General features: G+C 45.8%; 2 long non-coding RNA genes across 2 annotated transcripts in view; one reads left to right on the top strand and one right to left on the bottom strand.

Moving 5' to 3' along the window:
* Positions 1–20,335, bottom strand: part of LOC142583262 (uncharacterized) — a 94,116-nt gene extending 73,781 nt beyond the window's left edge. Inside the window, exon 1 of the long non-coding RNA XR_012828586.1 lies at positions 20,140–20,335. This is a non-coding gene — a long non-coding RNA (uncharacterized LOC142583262). The remainder of the gene's footprint in view (positions 1–20,139) is intronic.
* Positions 4,267–24,819, top strand: part of LOC142583260 (uncharacterized) — a 36,251-nt gene continuing 15,698 nt past the window's right edge. Inside the window, exon 1 of the long non-coding RNA XR_012828584.1 lies at positions 4,267–4,547. This is a non-coding gene — a long non-coding RNA (uncharacterized LOC142583260). The remainder of the gene's footprint in view (positions 4,548–24,819) is intronic.

The following is a 24,819-nucleotide window of genomic DNA, read 5'->3' on the forward strand; positions in this document are numbered from 1 at the left end:
GCGCAGCTATGTGGAAAAGTGGTGCCTGCTTGATGCTATACAAAGCGTAGCTTGTTTTAGTGTACTTTTATGAGTTTTATTTACGAATTGTAGTGGGGCATGTCCATTATAGAAAATTCGCAAAGAATAGGCACACACCCAGTGCCTCAGGCTGAGTGGCTAAATGAAAGACAATAAACAAATAAAGACGAAAAATTTTATTCCTGGTTTAATTACCAAGTGGGTGTTATTTAGTAAGAACTTTGAACAGACAAAATATGCTAAGGTTTTATGTAGGAAGTTTTTTTTTGAATTACGCATAAAGTTGTGCGCATGATTGCTGAGCAAACAAGGGTACTATAGGTCACCTCGATAGTGCTTTCATACAACTTTTGCATTTTGGCGCCAGAGTAGCCGGCATTGCCTGGGAGGTCGGCCTGCGGTCTGTGCTGTTAATCGCAGCCACGCCTCCCCGACTCACTGCCTCTCGCGATCTGCAGATTAGCGAGGCAGTCGCCCAACACTTCGTTGCTTTTGCGACGTGCCGGCCTAGACAAATTGTCTTTGCCAGTCAATATATGGCTAAATAAAAACACGTATGAGGCTGCGTTCAAATTTGGCATTACGGAGTACAGTATTCATCAGTTACTTTTTTCTTTGTCTTGTTGTACGAGTGAAGTCTTCTCGGCTACTTTCCTGAGTGGCGCGCGCCTGATTGTTCTATGGGCCGCCGGGTGGTCGGATAAATTGCGGAATAAAGTTATTCAGCGACGCTTCGACGCTCACTAATGCAAAATTTGAGCGCAGCTCTATGTGTGTTTCCATTTCGCGATGTACTGGCTGGCGCGGACAATCTGTGTTCTGCGGCACGTTGCCAACGGACCGAAGTTTGACGCGACTATGTTGCTCAACTGTAGATCGCGAGAGGCAGCGCGTGGGTGAAAATGAACCGAGCGGGTTTTTCGCGAATCATAAAAACTGCAGGTCAATTTTTGAGAAAGGCAGGTGACAGACATGTTGTGGAAGATAATCCACACAAGCCAAATGCAATAATCACGCTCTGGCAAGCAAAAACTTTCTTCCTAGAGTAGTTCAAGACCCAGTTTCTTTCTTCGAAGTGCGCGCGCACGCTACTAGTCAGGGCGTCGGTGCAGTTTTGGCCCAAAACCAACAAGACATTGATCGTAAAATTCTGTACGCTAGTCGGCTCCTTTTGAAATCTGAACGCAACTACTCTATTACAGAAATAGAATACCTTGCACTTATCCTGGCGGTTTGGAAATTCCGTCCTAACCTGTATGGACGACCTTTGCGTGTTGTCACTGGCCATCCCGTTCTCTGTTGGCTTTCTTCATTGAAAGACCCTACTGGACGATTTGGTAGGTGGGCGCTGCGCTTTCAGAAGTATTCATACTGAGTTACCTACAAGTCTGGCGGCCTCCATCTGTATGCCAACTGTTTGCCGCGCTAGCTTTTTGACCTAACAGAAATATGCGACACCGAGCCTAACCCCTGCATCATGTCTATGTCTAAGTTTCTCGAGATAGGTGAAGAACGATGGCGTGATACTTCCTAACGATTGCTCATTGACCGTCACTAATCTACACCTAACGACGCGTCACTGCGCATATTCATTATGTTGAATGGCACGCATTACTGTCGTAACGTTTAGTCAGGTGGGCCTGAGTTGCTTCTCATTGTACCCAAATATCTGCATTCCATGGTCCTGCATGAGCTTCACGAGGAACCAACTTCTGGTCACCTTGGCGTACTACGTACGTATAACTGTATCAGGCACCGCTTCCTTTGACGCGGTCTCGCCTGGTCTGTCCGATGTTACGTGGCCTCCTGAAATAAATACCAACGTCTGAAAAGACCTGCCTCGCTCCCTGCTGGACTGCTTCAACCGCTCGCCATCGCGACCGAATCATTTTTTCGTGCTGATTTTAACATTCTCTGTCCTTTTCCTGAGTCGAAATCGGGCGAAAAGTGCCTGAAAAGTGTTGCTATATATTCTGCAACAAGGTATGTAATCACTCGAATGCTCCCCAGCAGCACTGCTACTGACGTTGCTGATTGTCTGCCGCATAAGTTACTCTACGCCACGGCGCACCTCGCTAATTGCTCACAGATCGAGGATGCGCATTTTGCCCCTCGTAATCGACGATCTTTTGCGCTCCTCCTCAACGCAGCGTTAGTTGACCACTTCTTACGATCCCCAAAGCAATGGCTGTAGCGAGCGCCTAAATCACACGCTCAGAGACATACACTCAATGTATGTTTCATCCTACCACCGTGACTGGGACCTGGTGCTACCTTACGTGACCATCGCGGACAATTCGTCACGTCACGACACCATCAGTTATTCATCCTTTCATATGCTCTTTGGCCCTGAACCAACCTTACCAGCGGACGCCCTACTTCCGTGTGCTACAGCACCGCCTAGCAAATATGCAAGTGATGCCATCGCTCGTGCCGATCATGCGCGTCTGATCGTCCGCACTATGCTGTCGGCCGCGCAAGCGATCCAGAAGCGCAGTTATGACATCTGGCGTTACGACGTTTGTTTCTCACCCGGTGCATTATTTCTCCTGTGGTGTTCATTCTTCATGTTGGCCTGTCAGAGTAGTCGTTATCTCGGTACAAGGATCATTACCGGATTGTCCGCCAGGTCACGGACATCAACTACGAGATTATTACCGTCTTTCCGACTGTGCCACTTACCATCGCGACCAGTGACAGTTCACGTCACCCAACTTAAAGCATAGGCCCTCCTAACATCAATGTTTAAAGTGCACCCACACGGCGTTCCTACCACCGGAGGTAGTGTTACGAAGCCAGCTCATTCCGTGACAGACATTCCACCTGGAGCAAATGACGAGGAAGACGGGCCTGTCTGCTGTGCAGGCTGTCAACCCTCTTAGTAGCTGCTGTGTACAGTGTAAATGCATTGCATATAGTCACGCCTCGCGTCGTTTTACGTAACAATAAGCGTTAATTGGAGGCCTATCCCTAACGACTCCCGTCTTATATTGTAAACCTTTGAAACAATTACGACCGGCTGAAGGCTTCAAATTCTATTTAAAAGTTATAATAGAGCAATACAATGTACTTTCTAAAATGAAAATATTTTATTTCATTTTCAGAAAGTCTGTCTTGCATTTTTATTGCGAAGCTCCTTCACTCTAACAAATCAAAACATCTCTTCCAGTGAGGCCATCCTACCCTGTGGATATATTTCCAACGTTGCATCGAAAAAGCAAATACGGCCACAGTGATCTTAAGGTGCTTATGAAGCTTTAAATCATCATATCGTGGCTCCTTATTAGCGCGTTTGCGAGCCAAACGTTCTTGCGTAACTTCCGTTAGATTAGAGTAGTGCTTTCTAGCCCTTACTGTTCTGTTAGGTGACGTACAAGCAACTCCCACACCCTTTAATGGAGGCGTATTTGCAGTCTGAGAGCAGGAGCGCCTGTAAAGAGTGTCGAGTGGCTCCCATGTGAAATTGAAGCAGCGAACTTAAGCCGACGTGGTGGGTACGCGCTAGGTAAATACATTGTAGCTGCGCCTGTGGCGAGTGGAAGGAGCGGTGCTGCGGCATTTGTGGCGGTTCATGTAGACTATGCGTCCACAATATACCCAGGACTGTTAAATTATAATGTGATCACGAGACCCACTCGAAATAAACGCTTACTATATAGATGATAGAGATTCACCAGTTTCAAACTCCTAAGATAACTTGTCACTTCTCACTCCTCCGAAAACAAAGTGTTCGAGTTTTATTTTACGTTTCTTTAACTACTCAAGTTGTTGCATTATAAGACACTTTATTAGACCTACGTTAAAACTGCAGCATTTTATTGCCAGATATGTAAGCGGGAAGTTGACTGTGATCTGTGAAACTAAAGATGTCCTTACGTGGCCCTGCTGGTAGCTTTCTCATTCGCTTTAAATATACATGTGACGTTCAGGACCATCCAGAATAGCTGGAGACGCAATGTATATATTGTGGAAAATTTAAGAAAAGCATAGGTTCTAGAATGGAGAATCGATCACTTGTAAAAGTATGTTTATTATTCTGGCCTCCCATGTGCGCACAAACGGATAAAATATCACCAGCAGCGGCCGGCGGACAATGATTTTTTTATTATATTTCTGTATAATGGAACAAGTGTTGGCAGAACAGCTTGGCGGTCTTCTTGCTCTACGCCGGTAATACAGACGCACAAACATATAATAAAACGAGAAGAAAGGCATGACTTTATGCCGAAACATAGGCAACAGAAGTTAAGCAACAAACGCGACTGGAAGCGTGGCTAAGCGAGAGCGACAATTGTGTCCGTGGACATTGCGTTTGAAATAGATGTAAGAACACTTCGCTGCAGAGACATTTGGACTATTGCGCCAACCAGCAATGGCGAAAGTTTCCAACTTCAAACATTTGGTCGTTTTTACCATCTTCCTTTTTCTTCTCGCCGAGATTAGAAAAGCATATGGCGTAGGATCACCACCTCAGAAACCATGCAAGAAGCGCCAATTTTCGGGAGGATGTACACCCAGTTGGCAAGGTAGGTTTTAGGCCTTTTCAATTACCTCACCTTAACTAGGCCAGCCGCCTGCTGTTAGCGAGTATGCGCAATTGGGCGTCGGGAAGAAATACAAACGAAAAATTTTGTTTTTGACCACTACACACATTTAAAAATATCAGGCGTACTGAATTCTGAAAAAAGAATACCACATTCTTCGCCGTTGTATCCACTGGAGAAAAATGTCAGTTTTTTTTAAAGGAGAGTGCAAGTAACAGTGGCTAATTCGCCAACAAGAAGCTGCTAGGAATAACAAGCATAAATTAGCATTTAATTCCTCCTTGTACAATGGTAGGTAGATTTTAGTATAGAAACTACATGTTCAGTGTTGGATTTTCTATTTAAATGCAGCTTATTAGCCTCCAGAAACATTGATCTTAAGCTTATTTATACTTTTTTTCTTTCTGAGGTCATAGAAAACAATTACTACGTGTTTGATATCGGTGGTCATCCTCGTACAATCTTTAATGCGGAAATACTAGTTAAGTTATCCCTATGCTCTCAGTATTTCATGTAATGATTGTAGCGGCGTGGGCAGGGGTGCGAGTCTCGAGGTGAATCTAGAAATAACCGGCTGAATACTGAGCATATAGTAGGCATAGACGACATCAGCAGCTTCACGCGAAAATGTGCCGTCATTCTCTTTCTCTTTGGGATTGCGCCTGTCAGTCCGCCGCACCATCAATTATAGAAGGGACAGTGACTGCTTGTGTATGCAGAGCAATGGTGTCGTCAAGCCGAGGCAGCGCGGAAATTTTTGGTTGCTTAAACGTCTGAGCAGAGTACCGCTCGACCGAAAATGCCTTCACGACTGAACTATCACAGGGGCTTGTCTTGGTAAGGGGGCGGCAGAGGTGCACAAAGCTAAACTAGACGCTGAGATGGAATGCATTAAAGCAGCAATCCGGGATGAATCTGAAGCAAAACTGTAAGTTCTACGCGTTACAGAAGTCCACCCAATTTTGATGGAAAATAAATGACACTTCACAGTTGGAGTATTCGACACATGCATTGTCGTTGCACTGAAAACAACTGTGCTAACGAGTGTAGCTCGCCGGATCAACTTCGCGCCTGATAAACCTTACTATGACATACAAATCAAAGGAATATGATTTGAGTGAAATCTTGGTAAAGGGGAGGGAGGGGGGGCGATCTTGAAGAACGTAATTCGCTTTTCTGCGGTAAATGAAGTTGCAAAAATAAAAGCTTTCAATTATCTGCAATGCGTGCAGTTTTCTTCAATATCACCGCATGCAAGGTGATATCTTATGCAATGTTCCTGTTTATCGACCAAGAACGTGACACCTTTATTAAAATGTAAATAATATTACAGTAAACGACATTAAATATTTTGCCAGCTGTATTTACAAGCATTTCAACGTAAAAATGACGGCAGGCCGTCATTTCGAAAAGCGTACACCACGACTTTGTGCACACAACAGCCAATCTAAAAGCGTGTTATTATCACAGTCAATTTCGTTTTCTTTTTATTTTTAATGTGGTAATCTTGCGTTTCTTCCCGACTTCTTCACAGCGACAGAAAGGTATCGTTGGACTGACTCTGGCTGCTTGTCAAAATTCATTAAAATGTCGCCGTTAATGTTAGGGTTAACTTTTTAGAGTGTACAATAAAATTTACATGTATATGTACTACGCCACTTACATGCTATCCCGAAACGCAAACACCAAATCAGCCAACTGCGCAGCGCAGCTATGTCACGTGAGTGAAGATGATGTTTGTCGCCTTCGCTTTATGACGCTCTTTCCTTTCATCTGTCTTTCTTGGTGCGTTGCGTGATTTTCGTTGTAAGAAGCAATGTTTGTGTTTGGCAAGGGATGAATAATGATGGCATGCACAAAGCACGACACATGTCTATCCACATTTAGGGATTAGCATCTGCCGCATAGCAGCAGCACACACGTGTTTTAGGGAACTCACCAAGAATGAGCACACTCATAGTGGACATGCCCAATTGCTAAATCCAAGAAAATAAAGTGTATGGTGCAGTTGTCTCAACTATGATGCCCAGTTCCTACTAAGGGCACAAGACAGCCGGAAAACTCCGCGTCCAACAGAAGTGCTTCTCACTTGGCACATGACTGTTGCGTCAAAGGTATCCGCGACTGGCGCTAACCGTAGTTCTCTAGAACGTTCTCTGATTATGAATAATAAATAGCACGTTTAAAGAAGAATAGCCTTTTAAACATTTGCCACCTTACCATATTAGAAGCTTCTATGGTACCCCGTACTAAGGGGTTCTAATTGACACGAGAAATAGTGATTTGTGCCCGTGACCTTGAGCGTCCGGATTGAAGGTTTAAGAGGCCTCTCCCCGAACGGAAGGGTTGACGGATTTTGTTTCAAACGTGAGCTGCTTTCTCTCCGTCTATCCAACTGATACACATTGCAGAGACGTTTACTACCGCGTGATCTGGGCGTTGCGATCGTTTGTTTAAAACAACCATACATGGTGAAGGGCGAGTTATTGAATATATGTATTGGTCTAAGGACAGACGCTTGCGACATCTCAAATGTCACTAGACAACATGCAGGAAGAAGAATAGTTAGTTCCTACACATTGTGAAATTACTTCTAGAAGAAAAATCGTCCGGCAGTTTTTCTTGTGGTGGCCTCAAGTGGCGACTCGAAGTCCTTGAACTCGGGCGGCATCTTCGGCTTGCCGGACGGACCAGAACTGGTCTGCCAACTTTGAACTTTTCAGAGCCGCCTCCCAGTGGCTGCGACGCTGACGGAGAATGTCCCCGGCGGGTCGCGCAGCCGGGGCGGCGTCGGGAAGGAGCGGGCTCGACGCTTTCTGTACTCTGGCAACGGCCGCGATTATGGACGCGTCCCGAACGGAGGTGGTTTTACTACCATAGTTGCCAGCACATTACCAGAGCATGTGCCGCAGCGTTGCTCTCTGTCCGCAAGCTTTACACGCATCTGTTGGATATTGCCACGTAGTAGTGACGGCGAACTGCGAAAGTAACTTTATTTGGCGAACCTGTGGCTAGAAAAAAGGGACTGCACGCAATGCTCAACGAAAGCGACGAAGACAGTCGGCGATCGTCGAAAATTGGATCAGCGGGTCAAGCGCGTCGGCTTTTATAAACCACTCGTCGAATGTTCCAAAGTAATCCCAAGGACCCCCGTGTCTTCCACAAAGTTCTACACTATTCGCGTCGCGCATACATGCAATCACATTACACAAGGTCCGGTGACAGACATCGGATAGAACCATCCATAACGTTCCGGAAACTTCGGATAAATGCAGGCGCGTCCTGCGCTGTGCAATAACATTTATTAGGCGATTAAATGTGGGCGCCCGATGAAGATAAGCAAGTGCATGTGCAAATATAAACCCGGGTAGCAGTGATGTAAGGCGGCGGGGCTAGGGTGGGTGTGCCTCTGGAGCAAGCGTAAAGTGATGGCCTCGTTCATGTTTAATTTACCGTGTGGTGGCGGGAATGTGCGTTTTTCAGGTCTATAGTGTTGGGTGAGGTCCCTGAACGTGGTTAGGCGAATGCCCTACGCGCATTGTGAATGTTATTGCTGCATTTATATTAGGGTGTCCCGATCCGGTAGATCCGATGTCGCGCTCTCGGGGGCGGAGGCGGCAGCCACATAATATGCGGCGGCTCGGCGTATGAGACTTCGAGCCGTGGCATGGGTCACCTCGTTGCCGGCGAGTGGGACATCGGTGTGTGCTGGGCTACAGACGACGAAGACCATAGAATTTTGGCGTTGCGAGGGTGATACCGAGTTGCCCTCGTCACAAATTTGGTGTATGCGGGCCGCTTCCCGCGAGACGCAACCACGCACGAAGCCGCGGATAGCCACATTTAATTCGCTGATCGCGATAGCAGTGTTCGGCACCGCGGCCAGTGCTAGGGCTATCACGGCTTCTTCGGCCGCCTCCACGTGTCCCGTGGTCACCGTGGCGCTCGCTAGGCGCCTACCCGTGCGGTCTGCAACCGCGATCGCATGTACGTTTATACTTTCTTCATATCTCGCGGCATCCACGTACACCGCCTCGTTGATGTTGCCAAACTGATTTTGAAGGTGGCTCGTCCGTTTGTTGCGTCTCCCGGCGTGGTGCCTCGGGTGCATATTCTTGGGATGCGGCGGGATGACCAGGCGGTTGCGGACGGAGGGCGGAACCGCCGTCTTTTTTTCATGCTGAATGTGGTACGTGATGCCGAGCGGCTGGAGGATGCATCGACATGTCTTTCACTTCAATAATCGTTGGTATTGCGCAACGTCGTGCGCCCCGATTAACTCGTCAAGTGAGCTCTGGAGCCAGAGCTCTAGAAACTTGTCGGTGCTCGCGTTGACTAGAACGCCGACGGCCCTCTTGAATACCTTTCGTATCATGCATGCGAACTTTTTTTCGCACCCTATCCACGTCAGGAAGGGGAAACATGCCTCGTGCGGCTTATCGCGTACGCCTGTACGATAGGGATAGCGCAGTGTTCACCCGTACCATTTCCTCTACTCGTGATGCGACGCAAGAGTCGGGTCGTGTCATATACCGAACGACGAAGTCTTCGCGCCGTCTCTCCTTTATTCCTATTTGCCTGCAGATGTAACCCCAGGATTCTAATTTTCTGTACATGCGGTATGCGAGTACCATATGCGACTATAATGCGTAGTTTGGAGTATTCCCGTTCCTCGTCGCGCAGGGTTTTACCACCCCTCCTTGTGATTTTGTAGATTAAGAGCTCGGACTTCGTAGCCAAGCACTTGAGGCCCGTTCCACGCAAGCAACTCTGGACCGCATCTACACCTGCTTGTAGGGTTCGCTCGACGTGACCGTCGCATCCTCCACCGGGAACGCAGAGGGTGATGTCATCCACGTAGACACTGTGATGCAGTCCTTCTACTTCGGTTAATTTCTAGGGTAGACCGAGTAGAAGTAAATTAAAGAGTAATGGTGATATGACGGATCCTTGCGGCGTGCCGGATGGACCCGTCTCAAATTGCGGCAATTCCTGGTCGCCGACAACGATGCATGCGCGCCTGCCCGCGAGGGAATCTCCAACGTACTTATACGTTCTTTGGCCTAGTCCTAATGTTCTAGCTGTTTTTAAGATCGCTTCCGCTTTAACGTTGCCAAATGCTCTTTTAATATCTTGGCCGAGAATTGCCTTAGTGGAGCTGGTAGTGTCATCTACGACCTGGTGATCACGTTGTAGCAATACGTGCTGTGCGGAGAGATTTCGGCGCAATCCTAGCACGGTGTGCGGAACGCGTCACGGTCTTTGAGAAAGTTTGTCAAGCGGGAGAGAACTGCGTGTTCCGTGACTTTGCCGACAGAAGGTGTAAGCGAAATCGGTCTTAGAATATCGAGCGTAACTTGCTTGCCTGGTTTTGGAATCATGATAACGCGGGCCCGTTAACACGCTTCGGGAAGGGAGGGCCCTCGCCAACACTCGTTAACGTAGGTCGCGAGTCGGGAGATTCACTCGTCGTCTAGGTTACGGAGAGCCTTGTTGGTAACCCGGTCCGGGCCAGGAGCCGATCGGGTGTTTAGTTCGAACAGGAATATCCGAATTTCCACTTCGCAAAATTCTGTGTCCAGTTTCTCGTTTGCGACGCCATCATAGGCGCCGTGCTTGATGCTTTCGACCTTCTTAAAGTAACGGTCACGTATTGGTTCGAGGAAGTTATCGCCTTTAGAATCTTTTACCAGTCTACAAGTCTTGTGGCCTTGAGTAGTCCGAGTCTCCTCCGGATTTAATAGCTGCCGAAAGAGGAGCCAAGCGCCCGTCCTGGTCATCTGCCTCTCGAGGTTGTTGCAGGTGTCTTTTCACTGTGCGCTGCATACCTGGAGTGCGTGTTCTTTTATTTCTCTGTCTAATTGTGCTGTGCGTGTGCGCAACGCCTTATTATGTTTTCGGCATATCAATCTTTTTTGGAAGAGTCGCTTTGATTCCCAGATGTGTAGCAGTCTGCTGTCAATCATTTCGAGGTGACTCGTCTATGTGCGTAATCGGCTCGTCGCCTCGCCCCGCTTCTTCTCATTTCTTGCGGAACGTGTCCCACTTCACGAGTTTGAGCTTACGGCCCTTGCCTTCAGGGTTAGTCCCACGACCGCTCGGGCCCGTGCCTATCGCTATCTCGATCAGCGAATCGTCACTCCCCAAATCTCCCTGTGTATTTTGCCAGTGCGTTGTAGCTACATTCGAGACGAACGCGAGGTCTGGCAGCGTGTCGACACTCACGCTCTTCCCTCGGCGTGTAGGATCGGCGGGATTCACGATGAGTTGAAGCATTTGGTCTTGCGAGTGTTCCGAAAGGTGTTTGCTCTTGCGTGTTTCTCGGGCGTAGCCCCAGGCTCCGTGGGGCGCGTTAAGGTCGCCCGCAACAAGTAGAGGCTCGCCGCCGGAAGCAGCGGAAAGTCGAGCGTCTCTTCGGTTCTCGTTGAGTGAATGACGGTTTATCTCGGGGTAATTGTGGTAGTAGCCTCTGTTGCCATTACAGTAGCTGCTGCTGTCGTAACCACTGCCGTCCGCTGCGGCCGCTTGTTCCTATTTTTGTCTTTTTTGTGTAGTTGCTATGCTTGACTATGTATCGGGCCTTGTATCTCGCCTGGCATCTGCGGTCTCCCATGAAGTGTCCCTTGCCGCACAGTCGACAGCGCAGCTCGCATCGATGGTCAGGCGACGGATGGTTGCGTCCACATCCACGGCAAATCTTGTCGTTGGGATTGGGGCACACGTAGGTGCGGTGTCCCAGCCTCCCGGACTCATCGCACACGTCAATATGCTTCCTGTAGAGGAAGCGTGTGACGAGCATAAGTCCGTAATATACGCATCTCGGTACGTGGAATCCGTCAAACAAAACGATTATGTTGTATGTGTTGCCCATGCGCTTGGCGTGCAGCACTCCGGGCTTGCTCTGCGTCACTATATTAGTGATGACGTCTGCCGGGCTCTCGGTCTTGGAAATGTTCCTAACTAGGCCCTTCGAAGTGTTCTCCGGGACCGCTTATTAGGCGTTCACCTAAAACTCTAGGTCTCCGATGCAAAGCTTGCCAATGGCTCCGTAACATTTGGCTCTGTCTTCGGACGGCGTGCATAGCCCCTGACGTGCATAGCGCCACGACACCCGCGGTGTTATGTGGGTAGTAGTAAATGCGATCCGTCCCGTAATAGCGCACATTGAAGCTGCCTCGGGGGCGTTCGACGATCTTGTACGAAAACGGCAGGTAACTGTGTCATTCAGCTTCCCATGGTAAGCTGCTGAACTTACCGGCCTACATCCTTTTGTACTGCGCTGTGGTGATTCCCGTAATCGCCGCGGTTACCGTCAGTCGCTGCATATGTACCTGCTGGTTATGCCCCGACTCGGTCGCACCGTAGGCCTATTTCTTCCTCTTGACATCGCGCCATCCCGCTCCCTTGCCAAAATCTTCCGGCCTAATTTCTGCACCTTCTACCTGGACGACTTCCATTTAACGCCGGTAAAGGCCTACACGTTGCCGTCGGAGATCGGGAGCTCCAACGAGGTCCGGGGATAGGTTAGGCTTGGTGCGCCCCGCCCCGCGGCGGCCGGGAAATGGTGGCGTACGTGCGGATGCTAGGCTTGGCTTGCCTCGCCTGCGTGGCGGGACAAAAGGCGCTGATAATCGGCCACAAAATGAGCCCACATGGAAAAACTTGGTGCCGAGGGAGTCCTTGAAAGTGCCGCCGATCGCTAGTGAGGAGAATTTCCACGGAAAATTCGACAATCTGCCAAAAATGTAGGAAAGTAGCGGAGCCTACAGCAAGTGCGTCCGCACTCCGTGGTTTTCTTCTTCCTCCCCAAATTTCTTGTAGAAATTTTATTTTATGAAAGAACATTCTGTCCAGAGGTCATTCATCAAGCTTCACAAGAAGTAAACCATTTTAGATAGTTTCGGAAGCTTTAGCGAAGTTTAGAAAGGTGAAGCTACTACTAAAACCACATTTGCCATTTGCAACTACGTCGTTAGTAAAAAGTAGTAGTTGAGTTTGACAAACATTTATAAGAATAACTTTGAAAAGATTTAAAGAATGATCCAAATTTGAAGAAGTTTACAGTATGCGAAAAAATGTAGCATGTTCATATATGTTCCACGGAATGCTAATAAGCGAGGCTAGATTGTAGTTTTCAAATATTTGCAGTTTACCGGACCTTTATGTGTAACTACTTGCCCCAATTTGCAGTCACTGGGTTGGCGTAGGATATGCGCAGGCTGTAAAAACTTTTGGACAATAGTATTACAAATAAGTACATATATGCACAAAGTTTAATTAATGAAATCAGTACTAGGAGAACAGCATTAACATTTATGAATTAGTTTGTTTCGTCTAAGCCAATGAAAAAGAAAGTCGCAGTTTCCACCGAAAGGCGAAACGTTAATTTCCAGAGAAAATTGTCAGACAGCTATACGAAGTAGGGTTGTATACTGCTGTAAACATTCGCTTAATAATGCAATTAACAAGCCTGGCATCCCGCTTGCACAGGCAAACATTACCACGCATTAATCAATGACTTCGTACACTCCCTGCCGAAACGCTGTTGTTATGAAGAGCGGCAGCAGCGGCGAGAGAATAACCTTCGTGCTGCCTTTCACTTCAACGCGTACCAGGCGCGTGAGAACAAGGCGCACACGAAGCAATCAGCTATGTGGAATTAGCTAGCCTGCAAACTCACCACACTTTACCTCCATGATACGACGCGCACTGCCACGCCAAGCGAAGCCGCGGCCCAAGTAGAAGCCCCGATGTGCACAACCCTACCACCTTCCTCGCCCTCTCGCCTTTTGTAGCCCGCGCACATGTCCCCGCTTTTCAGTTAACACGCGATAAAAGTGGGCGTGCATCCTTCCCGCTTTCCTCCCTTGCGCGCGAGAGAGTGCGCCGGCACAGTAAACCATAAGCCTATTCGGTTCAGCCTCATATGCTTTCTATCAAAACTAAAGCATACAGCGCGCGGACATGATCTATCGCACTTGGACTTTATACGGAAACTCGGAGCCTGTTACAAAGCATTGCACTTTGAAGATATGAAAAAAAGTCAGTTACGTCCGTACAACGATCACCAGGAGGCACTGCCATCTGCAAAACTTAGTTTCACAAAACTATGAGCTGAAGCAATCACTTTGCTTCAGAATATGCAATGATTTGGGAAGAACACCACTTGATCATCTAAAAATAAAGATAAAGTTTATTTCGATCAGATGGGGAGACTTGTAGTTCACTCCAGCTTTTCAATAGTCGGACAAATTTTCTTCAGTGCTTGTATATTCATCACGACGGATCAAGGGCTGCCGTGAAGGCGATTAGCATTGTTAGGATACTTCAGGTAATTTCCGCGGTCCTACTATCATCATCATTTTCATCATCATCATCATCGGCCTGGTTACGTCTACTGCAGGACAAAGGCCTCTCCCAGACTTCTCCAACTACCCCGGTCATGTACTAATTGTGGCCATGTCGTCCCTGCAAACTTCTTAATCTCATCCCCCAACCTAACTTTCTGCCGCCCCCTTGGAATCCAGTCCGTAACAATTAATGACCAACGGTTATCTTCCCTCCCCATTACATGTCCTGCCCATGCCCCCATTTCTTTTTCTTGATTTCAACTAAGATGTCATTTACTCGCGTTTGTTCCCTCGCCCAATCTGCTCTTTTATTATCCCTTAACGTTACACCCATCATTATTCTTTCCACAGCTCGTTGCGTCGTCCTCAATTTAAGTAGAACACTTTTCGTAAGCCTCCAGGTTTATGCCCCGTACGTGAGCACTGGTAAGACACATCTATTATACACTTTCCTCTTGAGGGATGATGGCAACCTGCTTTTCGGGATTTCAGAATGCCTGCCAAACGCAACCCAGCCCATTTTTATTCTTCTGATTATTTCAGTCTCATGATCTGGATTCGCGGTCACTACCTGTCCTAAGTAGATGAATTCTCTTACTACTTCCAGTGCCTCGCTACGTATCATAGGCTGCTGTTCTCTTCCGAGACTGTTAAACATTACTTTAGTTTTCTGCAGATGAATTTTTAGACCCACCCTTCTGCTTTGCCTCTCCAGGCCAGTAAGCATGCATTGCAATTTGTCTCCTGAGTTACTAAGCAAGGCAATATCATCAGTGAATCGCAAGTTACTAAGGTATTCTCCATTGACTTTTATCCCCAATTTATCCCAATCCAGGTCTCTGAATACCTCTTGTAAACACGCTGTGACTGGCATTGGAGATATCGTATCTCCCTGCCTGACGCCTTTCTTCATTGGGATTTTGTTGCTTTCTTTATTGAGGACTACGGTGACTGTGGAGCCACTATAGATATCTTCGAGTATTATTACGTGCGGCTCATCAACACCGTGATTCCGCAATGCCTCCATCACTGCTTAGGTTTCGACTGAATGAAACTCTTTCTCGTAATCAATGAACGCTACATATAAGGATTGGTTATATTCTGCTCATTTCTCTATCACTTGATTGATAGTGTGAATATGGTCTATTGTTGAGTAGCCTTTACGGAATCCAGCCTGGTCCTTTGGTTGACAGAAGTCTAAGGTGTTCCTGATTCTATTTGCAATTACCTCAGTAAATACTTTGTGGGGAACGAACAGTAAGCTGATCGGTCTATAATTTTTCATGTCTTCGGCGTCCCCTTTCTGATGGATTAGGATTATGTTAGCGTTCTTCCAAGATTCCGGTACGCTCGAAGTCATGAGGCATTGGGTATACAGGGTGGCCAGTTTTTCTAGAACAATCTGCTCACCTTCCTTCAACAAATCTGCTGTTACCTGATCCTCCCCAGCTGCCTTCGTCCTTTGCATAGCTCCCAAGGTTTTTGTTACTTCTTCCGGCCTTACTTGTGCGATTTCAAGTTCCCTTAGGCTATTCTTTCTTCCATTATCGTCGTATGTAGTACTGGTACTGTATAAATCTCTAAAGAACTCCTGAGCTTCTTGATCTATCTTATCCATATTAGTAATGATATTGCCGGCTTTGTCTGTTAACGCATACATCTGATTCTTGCCAATTCCTAGTTTCTTCTTCTCTGGTTTTAGGCTTCCTCCGTTCCTGAGAGCATGTTCAATTCTATCCATATTATACTTCCTTATGTCAGCTGTCTTACGCTTGTTGAATAACTTCCAAAGTTCTGCCAGCTCTATTCTAGCTGTTGGGTTAGAGGCTTTCATACATTGGCGTTTCTTGATCAGATCTTTCGTCTCCTGCGATAGCTTACTGGTATATTGTCCATCGGAGTTTCCCCCGACTTCTATGGCACACCGCTTAATGATGCCCATAAGATTTTCGTTTGTTGTTTCAACATTAAGGTCCTCTTCCTGAGTTAAAGCTGAATACCGGTTTGGTAGCTTGACCCGGAATTCCACTATTTTCCCTCTTACGGCTTACTCATTGATCCGCTTCTGATGTGCCAGTTTCTTCCAGAGTTCCTTCCTCAAGTTTAGCCTAATTCGAATTTTTACCATCCTATGTTGGCTGCAGCGCACCTTGCCGAGCATGTCCATATCTGGTATAATGCCTGGGTTAGCGCCGAATATAAAGTCTATTTGGTTCCTAGTCTCGTCATTCGGGCACCTCCATGTCCACTTTCGGCTGCCCCGCTTGCGGAAGAAGGTATTCATTATCCGCAAATTCTGTTCTGCAAAGTCTACTAAGAACTATCCCCTGCTATTCCTAGTGCCTATGCTATATTCCCCAACTGACTTATCTCCAACCTGCTCCATGCCTACCTTGGCATTGAAGTCGCCCATCACTACAGTGTATTTTGTTTTGAGTTTACCCATCGCTGATTCCACGTTTTCATAGAAGCATACTATATGACTACTATATAATAATTTGTCTGCCTATCTCTAATCTATATCTAGCTATGTCCATCTCTGTGTCTCTAATCGTTTTCCCGCCAACTTTGGTCACTCGGTATGTGCTACTGTTCGATGAAACTCTTTGGTGCCAACTACGAGCTCTGAGTATCTGCCACTTGGTCTGTTCTGCAGTTCAGTGAGCCTGTCATCAATCTGGGCCAGTGGCTAAATAAGTGCCACAATGTAGGCGGTGCTCTTCAATCAACCTCTTTAAGGCCAAATTGTGTAATTGTGCATGTGCCATCAATGTCAAAAAACTACTTCAAGATTGACCTGATGCTCAGCGAAATTGAAATAGATTCCTTATTTGTAAAAAGTATTCGTTCAGTTTAACCAACGTTTGTAGGAATGAATTTGACAAAATTTAAAGAATGAGCTAAATTTGAATATGTTTCCAACATGTGAAAACAAAGTTGTGTGGAGTATATCTTGCATGCAATGCTAATAAGCGAGATTGGTTCGCAGTTTTCCAAGTATTGTAGCGTAAAGCAATGTGATGTGCCACACATTGGTTCAAGGATAATCGCTTTCAATTTCGAAATTCCTAGTTAGATCGCTTTTTTGTTATTTTGTTTTTTATGGCGTTCCAGTGAGTTATTCTACGGCGACCACCTATTAGTAACTACATTTCCTTTTAGCAGAACGCTATCAATGACGGCACATAGTATAATTTTATGAATTAGCCAGTTTTCAGCAACTTGGCTATGAAAATTAGCTACGGAATTTATAATACAGTGCTCTCTTTCGGCTAGGAGTACAGCGGTGTTTATTACACGGTTGTCATATGTTAATTTATTGCTGTTAGTTTATTTATTGCCTTCTTTATTTATATTGGTTTCACTCACGCCGCCTGAGGGGTACTACACTGGGGCGGGGGGACTACACGCAAAAAGTCAGAAACACGAAAGCAGAGAAAATTATCCGAAGCTTTGGGTCAGACGACAGAGCAACCTTCGTAGACGCGGCCAAATACCCACGAAGAAATAGCTACGTAGCAGTAGTCGTAGATCACGCTCAAAAACCCCTTACAAGCATGTCAGTTGATAGCAAACATTCTGAGACAGCAGAGGAGGTAGCCATTGCACTAGCATTGGTCTCCATGAATGCTCACTGCATCATTAGCGATTCTCAACGGCCATTAGAAATTATGCAAAAGGTAGGATCTCTGCTGAGACGTGACACATCACCATAGTCAATGAAGCGAAAGTTTCCAACGTAGAGAAGGGTGAGCAATTGCTCTGGTTTCGTGCGTATACTAAAGCCCCTTGATAATTTGAAAGTTGCGACACTCTCCTCTTCACGGCGCTTTCCTCCTCGATTCTCCTCGCCCACCGGGTGCGCATGGCACGCTTTTACTCGTGGGTTCCCACGCACGGGCCGCATCATTCTATGGAGGCGTGTTATTTTGGGCCAGTTGTGCACCACAGTGGTGTTGGAAATTTTGACAAATGCTGATAACAGCATCGATAATGCTGAAGGCAACCTTTATGAGGATATGTTATTTTCTTAGAGCCGTATGAACCGGGTATATTGATGTAAGAGGAGCTTTCAGGCGAGTTCTATGCTCTGGACTTTTTTCTGCCACATTATGAGATGCTGTAGATTGTGCGTCTGATGTAGTATTGCTTGTGGCACATCCCTTTGTTTGTACCTTATTAAGCGAAAGCCTTAGATCTCTCTTCTCTTTCAAGGTCGAGTTGTCAACTACAGAAGCTAACACGTGACCGAAGGAATGCCGGAAGCGAACCAAAGCATGTGTAGCCTGTGTATAAGAGATGATTACTGATTAGCAAAGTTAAGTAATGATTAAAAAGCGATTGGATTAAGCTGAATTAAGGGGATTAAGGTGTATTAAGGAGAATTAGGGTGTATTAAAGTCGATGAACATTGATTAGGGTGAATGAAGGTTGATTAATGTGCATTAGGAAGGATTATGGGGGAATAGGGTTTTTACAGTGAATGAGGGATTAGGGTGGATTAAACATTATATAGGTCATTAAGAAGGATTAGGGTGGAGTGGGGTCGATGGAGATGAATTGGAGTCAATTAAAGTGCATTAAGGAGGATTATGGCGGACTGGAATGGGTTAAAGTGAAAGAAGGAGTACTAGGGTGGATTAAGGTGCATAAGAAGGATTAGGGTGTATTCAGGTCGATGATCGAGAATGAAGATGAATTAAGATGGATTAAGGAACAGTAAGGAGGATTAAGGCCGATTGAGGTGGATGAAGGATTAGAATCGATGAAGGCTTATTACAGTACCCTTTACAACCATAATTCGCCTTAATACCAAGGTTGAAGACTGGGCGTATTGGTATAGCATATTAGAGGCTCGACAGCGAAATAAGCGATTAAGAAATAATCGAAGCCGCTGAGTTTGCACGTTTGAGAAATACGTGCGTGAGTATGTCATTCGCCTCCCTTAGTGAAAAGGAAATACATTTCCTAACGCGCTTATCTGCAATTTTGTATCGTGGTTCCTTTTTTGCGATGTCAAAAATGATCACATGTAAAAGCTGGCTTGGCATTGGTGGATGGCCATGTTTCTGAAAATCTTTTTTTTTGTCGTTCCCCCTCCCTAGTATCTTCCAGTATTTATTCCTGTGGCAAGTGAATAAAACGATAGTTGCAAGTAGCGCTCTGTGGTGTTTGTTTCTCTTCAGAGTGTGTCGTACGAATGACGCGCAATCGAGCCCCTAACCTCCTTAATACACCTTAATCCACCATAATCGGCCTTAATACTCCTTCATCACGCCTAATTCACCTTAATACACCCTAATCCACCTTAACGGTCCTTTATCCACCTTAATCCTCTTTCATACAACTTAATCCTTATCCATGCATATTAATCCTGCTTAATGCACCATAATCCACCTTAATCTACCCTAATCGACCTCAATCCTCTTTCACCCACCTTAATTCTCCCTAATCCTTCTCAATGCACCCTAATCCTCCTTAATCAATCTAATAGTTCTTAATACTCTTTCATCAACCTTAACTGGCCTTAATCCTGACTAATCTGCGTTATTCCTCCTTATTACACTCTAATACACCTTAACCCTCCCCAATCCACCTTAATTCAAACACTAATGATTCATTAGTTAACATCGCTAATCATCTCTTATACAGTGGTGGACACGCGTTGGGACGCCTCTGGCCTTTCAAGGTCACGTGATATTTTTTTGTTCACAACGCCACCTTGAAACAGAGATCTAAAGGCTTTCGCCTTAAAACTAAAAAAAAAGACGTAATGTGGACTAGCTTGCGCTCACCAGCTGCAATACCAGGGGTATACTTGACACAAATTTTTTCAGGGCTTGCATTCATTATATCTGACTGACGCACAGATCGACGTAAGCTAGAAATAATAGCGCCTCTGCAAGCCGCGATTTCAATTTTCAGTAAAACAGGCAGTGGATCCTAACAATCGCGAAAAGTGCGATCGAAAGGCTGTATCTTCACACATAGTCGTTCTCAGCGGAAAGCAGAAGCTATAGTGCTGCGTTTCCGACTAAATAACAACAGTTCGCGACGTGCGAGGTGACGCAGCCACGAAAGAATATTAAGGATACTGAGGACAGCCGCATTTTTATGCAACGTACAAATTTACGCAACAAAAACGCTGGTGAGCAGGGCGGAAGAATGAAAAAAATGCAGTATTAAGGGACGGTTTGCTACGAGCAATCAGAAAGTCGCTTTACCTCGCAAACAACAGTGTTCTTTGTCGGAACAAAGTTCTTTGTGCGAATGTTATGTAGCCACTGCTTCCTGCACAAGCCGTCATGTTTTTCTTGTGGTATCATAATAACGGCATAACCATCTTAAGGCTTCTTGCTGCAGTTAATGCGCAACAGCATGGCATAGCGCTAGCACATAGATCAGGCAATACAGCGTGCAATGTTCGCTACGCAGAGCTAAAGTAGAGAGCCAGCCCAGCTGAGGAGAAAAATGGCACGAAAGAAAAAAACACAAGCAAAATGCTAGATCAGCGCGTTTCCAGGGGCAACGGCAGGGAGACCAATCGCCGTGCAGAAAGACGGGGGAAAACTGGTTGCCGAGGGGGAGGGGGGGCGGGAGGAGGCGCGCAAGGGGCGAGGATGAGAGGCGGAGGTCGCGCGGCGGCGGCAGGGTTCAAAGAGTGGCGGTACATTCAAATAATCAAGGGGTTTTAGCGCATACGACTCCAGGCATTCCCGCAATCAACCTGAATGGGGTTGCGCACCGCGAGACTCAAGGTCCTAGTAGCCGAGCTGAGCAAAGAGTGACTGCCATCGGTCAGGAGAACGCGGAGGAGGGGATCTGGAGAGAAAAAATGTAGATTCACAAGATTTAGCGATATTGCTAAATTCTATCAAAATCGGAGGCGAGTATTACCACCGTCTCACACTAAACTGAACAGAGCTGAGCCCGTTACTTGGATGCGATTACAAATATTGACTTATGCGAGTCCCGTGCAACTAAAAATTCTTCTACCCTGATATATACGATATCGATATGTGCAAGCTATGCAAGTCTGTTAAAGCCACCCTTCAACACATGTTTTGGGGATGTAAAATGTATCAAGATAAAATTTCAGTGTCCTCGGAAAATCTACGAGTGCGGTGGTCGGCCGCGCTGCTCAGCGCAGAACTTCAAGACCAACTATAAACCGTGAAGCGAGATGTGGAGGCCGCACGGGAGCAACAGCTCCCAGTGGCCATCTAGGCGGCCCCAGGACCGCGAATCCCAATAGCCGGATTCAAAATAAAGCTATCTCGGTCGCTCGAAAATAGTATACAAAGGTTGGAGCAGAGGCATAGGAGAATTATATTTCATACTCCCAAGTGACCTACCAATGCATGCATATCTGGTCGTATAGAGTTTGGAAGAAGGACAGAGATGAAACGAGTTTAAATGCGCTAGTAAGGTAGAGGTCACGAGCATTAAAACTTGGCACGGAGGGATGGTATTGAGCAATTTGTGTGTAATTTCAGCCAGAACAGTCGCTAACAATTTTGGCACACTTCTAAGACTGTTGCTTGAATGTGAAGTAATTGTATTAGCCCTACGGTTCTCGTGGAATTAAAAGCACTCAGCGAAAAAAGTGGCAGGACATCAGCAAACAAAATAGAAAAGTGGCCAGTTAGTATTGGCTCACCATTTTGAACTAAATCGGAATAACACCGAGCAAAAGAAAAGAAGGCGACATACACCTTAGCTATGAAAGCAGAAGGCAGTACAGCAGGCTGTGAAAAGAACTTGCAGAAGCAGCGGGGAGAGAGGCGTGGAGAGGCGGTTAAGAGAAAGAAAATCGCCAGACAAAGGGACAGCGAAAGTGGAAAGCGTTGCACCTGACAATAAATAAGGCACGTAAATAGCGCCATTGTGTGCTGGTGGACCGAGCTTGTCTGCTGCGTAAGGTGTCCGACATTGGATGTTTTTTTTAATATTTAGTCTTACAATTTTTATGACAGTGCAATCCTTACAACAAATGACCGATGGCCCAAACAAGGGCTAGTGCACATGTGCTCAGGACTGTGTAAAGTAATAAAGCCTGTCTCACATGATGCGATTTTCGTCGCACCGGAAGTGCGATTTCCCCCGTTTGCAATGAAAATCGCAGTCGCACTGCCGACCGCCAATTTTCGGCTGCGACCAACCGGTTGCTCGCCCAGTCGCACCGTCGCAGCGATCACTGCAATCTTCCGTCGAAATTACGCGGAGAGCTGTCAAGGAGCTATTTCGACGGTTTGTTTTGTAATATGGCGTCTCGCAGGACAAGTGCGATGCGCGGAGACGTGGATTGTGGAATTCGGTACGTACATGAAGGGAGAATAAAAAGCTCGCACCGCAGATTCAATTCTCCCATTTCTATGCGTTTGTTGACACGCTACGCAGCAAATAAAGTGCATTATCACGTTTGCTTTATACGCCTTTGCAAGTTGCCGCGAGACAACATGGCCTTTTTGGGGTCTTGACAATTTTCTTTTATTGAATAGCATACAAAAATCGCGTGTACGGAGCAGCCTAAATAATTTCAACCTCGGCAAGGACAAATGACAAGACAGCAAAGTACCCGAAGTTTCAACGTTGTGTTGAACGCGGTACCGTTCAGTTGCATTTTCTTGTCGGTTTTGAAGCGTTTAAAAAAATAAAATATGGGGTTCTACGTGCCAGAACTACTTTCAGATTATGAAGCACGCCATAGTGGAGGACTCCGGAAACTTAGACCACCTAAGGTTCTTTAACGTGCCCCTAAATCTAAGTTACACAGGTGTTTTCGCATTTCGGCCCCATCGAAATCCGGCCGCCGTGGCCGCGAAGGTTTTCAAGCGTGAATTTCCCGATGCATCTTGAAAGGTTATCGTACCTCACTTATTAAATTTGACAGAACAAAAGTGTTGGTATGAATTTTCTACGATAGCATTAAATCCGTGGCTTGAATGCACAGCGTCGTTAATATGTTTTCGAATATTACATACACGTTAAGTTGCACATCTTCTCTGGATAATTTGTTTTTCTTGCACAGAAACCAATAAACATTGAAATGCTGCGGATTTTGTATCCTTACTGCACCTGTATCAACATTTGCTTTGAAAGGTAATTAACTCTACAGCTAGTAAATTAAGTGTATTATTCGCTTGCTATAGTGGCACAGTGACAACGTACCCTCCTGCACCATCATGTAAAACTCGTGCAACAAAGGGAAAAGCAGGCAAACAGCCTGTTCTTGTGGGGATAAAACAGTATAAACGACACGTTAAAGGAAAGTAAATCAAAACTGTGCAGTTAAGTCAGCCAGTTTCATCCCTTCCTGTGAAACTTTGAATCTTTTAAGTACAAGCAGTTCTTGCACGTTCACAGCTGATCAAGTGTGCAGAAACATTCATGCCTTACATGTTTCTAATAAGTTTGCGATCACATATATTAGTGTGTAAACCCATATAACGATGTCCACTGCGGTTATTATCTTTATAAGTAATGAGATACCATGCTACTTACAAGAACATATCACACAGGGATATTAGAACAAATTTCTGCATTTCAACTATACACAATATGTGGTTTATTCAATAAATGACCACAAACTGCTTTTTTGCAAAGACAAAGTTATTCCAAATTTTACTTACATAGAGCCAAGAAAAAAATTAGAGACAATATTATTGTTCTTCAATTTATTCTGCTGCCACTGTGGCTGTAGCATTCTGCTGCTAACACAAGGCGAGGGGTTGAGTTGCCAGCCATGGAAGTTGAATTTTGATGGCATTCATAGGTAAAAAAAGATCGTATACTTAGATTTAGTTCATCACCTTTTATGGAAGCCTTAAACTTTCAACTACTATGGCATAGGGGGCATGCTTATGCAAAATCTGACCCCAATCAGAAGCAAAGGGCACAATTGTAAAGCAACCATATTTTGTGATAATTCGAGTGTGTAAACATTCATTGCATCAAAATGTATTGTTCAACGGCACTGCACAAATAAGCATAATCAGCTATAGCAAGTGCTCTGTCAGGAAGCTGGTTCTACAGATGTATAAATGTGAAGACATGAATGCTCATAGTATGTCGCACAGAGAGCACAAAGAAAACCTTTTCCAAGAGTTGTCCCTTCAGGCAGATATGAGTGGGCCATTAACAGCAGAAACTTTATTGCAGGGCATTGTGCAATACAGCTTATGAAAGAATGAAGAGACTGAAGAGGCCTTTACCAGCAGTACATCGTGCTATTCTAATAAGAGGAACGATGACGAAAAAAATTTCTGGTAGAGCACTTAAGTTCAGCAGTAACATCTTGAAAGACAGAAAATTCTAGATGAGAGTTGGAGGTACATTTGGCCCACCCACACCAACAACACAAGCATACTAGAAGAAGTACCATAGCCTATGGTGTACTACAGTACTACATGGGAAAATTATCTTATACAGAACTCAAGAATGATGCAACAAGCTCTTGACAACGCTGCAGACTTTCTTGGCCAGTCTGGCGTCTCGCGTTCTGGTAAGTCAGCTTACATCGATGTCGGGAAAAAGACTAGAATAGAGAACTACCCCAGATTGCACATTGTGCTCCACATGGCTGGACAAACATACCCGCAAGTCAACATCCACAAATCCTCAGCTAGTGTAATACCATGAAGGCAGAGCCATCACGTGGGTGAAACAAATATGCCATGCCTGAACGCAAATTCTATACCAGGTGAAAAGAATAATCTTGAAATCATGGGGGGTGGACGAGTGGATAATATGGAAAATGGCAGATGCTGTGCTTGTGTCCAAGGTATTGTACGGTATCAATTACCAGCAGCGCACAAAAAAGACAACTTATCGAATGCAGGCATCGGGTAATAATAAATCTTGCTGACTTGACCATGCTTGAAGACCTCTATGAGAAAGAGCAA

The sequence above is a fragment of the Dermacentor variabilis genome, chromosome 5, assembly GCF_050947875.1.
Source record: "Dermacentor variabilis isolate Ectoservices chromosome 5, ASM5094787v1, whole genome shotgun sequence".
Taxonomy (NCBI): Eukaryota; Metazoa; Arthropoda; class Arachnida; order Ixodida; family Ixodidae; genus Dermacentor; species Dermacentor variabilis.